Source organism: Globicephala melas, chromosome 2, assembly GCF_963455315.2.
Source record: "Globicephala melas chromosome 2, mGloMel1.2, whole genome shotgun sequence".
Classification (NCBI taxonomy): domain Eukaryota; kingdom Metazoa; phylum Chordata; class Mammalia; order Artiodactyla; family Delphinidae; genus Globicephala; species Globicephala melas.
Window position 1 is genome coordinate 115,121,192 of NC_083315.2, and position 5,121 is coordinate 115,126,312.

The window sequence follows — 5,121 nt, forward strand, 5'->3', positions numbered from 1 at the left end:
CCTTGTCTCATGGTTGCTAAAGTTAAGGGTTTAGATTAGAAAAAAATAATGGTTGGGAAAGAAGGTCTGTGAAGATTGCTTGCTATTTTAAAATGTAGAGAAAGACCAAACATTTTAATTATAATCTTCCTATTACAAATATAATTAATAAAACTTCACAGTCAATCAACAATGGCATATTTTATTGTAACATTGAAATAAGAAAGAAAAGTGGGGAAGTTGTAGCATTTCCCACTTTTAGTTTACAAATAACAATATTTAAGCACAAACTATTAAATCAACATAATTAAGGCTCTTATACCTCGAGAGTCAGCAATAATATTGACAGTATCTAAATTACTAAATGGTAGAGGAACATGCTCCTGTGTAATCTAGCTGAACTAAAATAGAAATGTCTAAACTGAAGTTAGTTTTGCAATGTTTTGTAAAGAACAAATCAGGCTTCTGCAGTTGGTTTGAATAAGATGTCTGAAGTGTGAATGTATAACGTTGACTGTCATACGTGATGACCTCTCTGGAGCGCTCCTCTGCTGGGTTCACGCTTCTCTCCTAAGTGTGGCTTCTTGAAGGCTTGTGTGAAAGCTGTTGAGAGGAAGAGTACATTTCCTAATATTTCTCCTACTTCAGGGAGAGAGTTAAAAAAAGGTGGGGAAGGGGTGCTTCAAAACGCATTCCTTTTTGCCCACATTTTTTTGAAGGTTCAAAGGTGGGTAGGTGAAAGTTGGATACATCAAGTCTAGTAGTACTTGAGCAGCTACAAATTTCCTACTGTAGGAAAAATGGTGGTCTTATGGTTGTTTCAGATGTACACCTCAAGATAATTGAAACTTTCACAAGGGGTTTTGGACTTTCTATAAGGGAAAAAAAACAATAATTGGAAATTGTTCATTGTGAATACATTAGATTTGTACAGACAAAACATTCATGAAGTGCAATTATAGCCAGTGTTGCTATATTAGTATGAATGTTAATAGCATGTTTGTTTTTGAAATGGGTTATGCATTCTGATAAATGTCTGCTTTAATCTAGTCATCTGTGTATCACTTGTCTAAGTACTCTCATTTAAGATGCCATATCCCTTCTTGTAGCAATAAAGGGGTAAAGCAACATTAATATTAAATAATTAGAAAAACAAAAGGGGAATGATTAAACATATTTACATAATTGAAATAACACTGTGTCGCAGTGGGAAATCGGGACAATGTTGTCTCCTTTCAAAGTAATTCATAATTCAGATTTTTAATTATGGCATATTCATTCATTTAAAGATGATTCTGGATGAGAGGGCCACTAATGAAATACAATCATTAGCATCTAAACAAAGTAATTTACAAAGTCTCCTTTAGGGGAAAAGATTTCTAGAACATCATCAATCACACAAGATATGCAAAAACAAGCAATTAAACCACACACAAGAACTACAACAGCCTTATATATCAGTAATGTACACATGAAAACATAACTGATTACAATGATTAGACTAGGGTAGTGTGGTTAATTTGTATTTTATGTAGTCATTGCATGGAAGAATGCACCCGGACAGACACATTACACACAAGAGGAACTTCATTTCATTAATACTCACTTAAAACACATGACCCAAAACCCAAAAAAACAAACCATGAATTTTGAGTCATTGCCTGGACATCCATGTAGGGTCAAAATCCTGCATACTTTAATAAAATATCTCCCTTTCTCCTGTGTATCTTTTTGCCTGCTGTTTGCTTTTATAAACTGACAGAATGTGGGTTTAGAAAAGTATTTTGGAGAGGCAGGTGCTGCATGGGTTTCTCATTATTTGTTCAAATCCTGCTTTAGGCTTCCAGTGACAAAGTGCTTCCAGCCCTCACAGGGTCAGTGATTTACTGGCTCTTCCTCCATATACACAATTACAGATCATTAAGCATGCAGCAGGACTAAATGGATAGTATAATTCTCTAATTTTTAACGCCTGTATACAGTATTTTGCTAAATGGACCCACAAAGAGGCTGGCTTCAAACACTTCTCCTACAGGCCGCATGATAACCTTATTACAAACCTGTACTACTTAGTTCTGCTGGTGGGTTTTTCTTTGTGAAGGTGGAAGGAAGGCATGGGCGTAAGAGGAGAAGGAATTAGGAGAGTGGTGTTGTGTCGAGGAGGGGGGAATCCACGGTGGAGGCTGGCACCCCTGGTGTAAGCTGAGCTGCCTTCGATAACCACCAGCTACAGAAGCCAAAATATGCTCTATTGGATACACAAAGGATAAAAATACTGGTTAATTTTCAACAGTGCTTCTTCATTTGACTTTACAATTTACAACAGCGGACATTAATGCAGGAATGGCTTGGTTGAGGAGGAGTTTAAAATTAGAGCCCCTCATTAGTCCCAACTGCCTGACCCAGGGTGACTGAGAAGCAATTTGTCGCCAGATTCTCATTTTGCTTCTGTTAAGGCTCCTTGTAAATGAAGCGCAGCAATTTATTGTAGCACCTCTAGGAGTCAAGAACATAATGTGTAAAACACATACAAAAAAATCTTTCTTCACATTCATTAACACCCAGCACATAGAGGCTGTTCACTTTTCCCTCTAATGAAGGAGGGAGATCTTAAATCTAAAGCTTTCCATCATGTGAAGAAGTCCTCTTCAGGCCATTAGATGGAGGCTGAGTTGGATTGAAGAAAGGTCATTGACAAAAAACAGAGAGTGGCAATACGAGGAAAAATAGAAAATGGATAAAAGAAGAGACTTAGAAGCCTCAAAGAATGGAAAATACATTTTTGGCATCAATGCTCAACCCCTTCTTATCTCTCAGTGTATTTTTTGTTGTCAGCGAAGAAAAGAATATCTGGCTTTTTACTTAGCTGGAAATTGCTCTAGTGTTTGGCCAATTCTCATTTCTTCACCCTTGATCTGACCTTGCAAGAGGCATTAAGTTAGGTTCATTTGAAGAGCATATTGTCTATGATCTTTAAAACATGTTTGCTATGGCCTCACCCCTCCCTTACAGCCTTTACAAGAAATTGCTGTGTCCACAGTTTTAATGCATTCTGATTGTAACAGGCTGCTCCTGCCCCAGGGCTGGCAGTGGGCTTTTATCTTACTTCCGTGATTAATTCTGATGAATGGTTTGGTTGTGTGGGGTCTCACAAATGCCACCTCCCGAAGAACCTAATAACAAATTACTATAGGGGAAAAATTGCTAGAGGGTCCAGGATTGCCTGTTTGGATTAAATGCTTAATGTTGCCATACAGTATACTTGGATACTCTTACCGGTTTTATGATGTAGTAATAGGCACTCAGTATTTATGGTAATAATAGTGGGCTTTTAAAACTCATTTTAGAAAATGAAATTTTGAGTATATAGAACTAGGTGAAAATGTCAGCACAATCTGAAAGATTTTCTTCTGAGAGTTTACTGAGTGTTTCTGAAGTATCAGGTACTGTGCCAGGTGGATCAAATGAATTGACTAAGTCACTCTTCAGGGCACCAAATTAGATAATTAAAGTAGAAACAGGAAATTATATATGATAAAATAGAGTACAAATATTATTATCCTCCTTTCTCCAGTTGAGGAAACTGAGGCACAGAGAGGTTAAATTACACGTTCTAACTTAAAGAGTTAGAAAGGGGCAGAGCTGGGATGCCAACCAAGGCCATGTTTCACCCAGGCCTGCAAGCATCCCCTCGGCCATACTGTTTGTCACCTAGGGCACATTTTATTCTAGACTCTAGTAACAACTTCCTCTTCTTGTTTCAAGCATCTATTTTTTGATGCTACAGTTAAACTTTTCTCTTTAAAATATTGAAGTTTATACAACTAAAGCACATAAATTTCTATTTTACTAAGTGTATCAAACTGATTGTAGGGAGTAAAGCATTACTGTCTCTTTTCTGTCTAACCCAAATAATAAACACCCATTTCTATGTTGCTTTATTCTCCTATCATTTATCTTTCTTAGTCCCACTCTTAGTGTATCTGAAACTTAGATTGGTGTTGCTTTAGCCAGTTGAGCTTTGGTTTTTAATGTTTTATTGTCCTCATTCATAAAGAGCATGTCTACTGACTAAGCATGGTTAATATTTGAAGGTCAAAGGTTGGCACACACAAAAAAGGAAAATTAAAATTTAAGAACAATTGCCTTAGGCAGTTTGGGCTGCTAGAATAAAAATACCATTACCCAGAAGGCTTATCAACAATGTAAATTTATTTCTCACACTTCTGGAGGTGGGAAGTCTGAGATCAGATTGCCAGCATTGGTCAGGTTCTGGTGAGGGCCCTTTTCCTGGTTACAGATGGCTACCTTCTCACCGTGTCCTCACAGGGGAGAAAAAGAGCTATCTAGTTCTATGGCTGCTTCTTATAAGGGCACTAATCCCATTCATGAGGGCTCCACCCTTATGACCTAATTATCTCCCAAAGTGCCCACCTCCAAATACCATTATATTGGAATTAGTGTTTCAACATATGAATTTTGGGGAGACACAAACATTCAGTCCATAACAATTTAGCTAAAAATATTTTTGTACAAGTCTCAATTTCTCTCTGCTTTGAAGTCCCAGGTCAGCACCAAAGTGCTGCCGAACAGGCTGGTGGTGCTAGCTGTTATCTGAAGCTCATTCCTGGGTGGGATCTCGAATTACATCACCTGGGCAGCTGCTGCCACCCGCAGATTGCAAGAGACATGGACCCAAGCAACATAACAGGGAAAGAACATTAACTGCTCAGTGGTGCAGCCGAATCTCACTGTCACCTTGTGATTGTGACTGTGTGTATCTAGTTCAGCTAGACAGTAACTCCACTTGGAAGGGATGTGTCAGTCTTACTGTATTCCTAAGGGAACAGCATGGTGCTGTCATGCAGTAGGCACACAAGTTATTACTGAAGGAATGATTCTTCTTTAACTGAAAGAGCCCTGGAGCATCTGCACTCTGCAGGATTCAGGCACACTTGAGCAAATGTGACATTGGTCAGAAACTGGTGTGCAAGCAACTTCTAATTGTCTATTAATTTGGCTTAGAGCCATTCAATTCCTTTAAATTAACTGTCATATTCTCACAACTCTTATTGTCTTAAAATGAAATATGATTCCTGAGGGACTAGAGATACATTTTCTGATATAATGCTTTGTGTACAG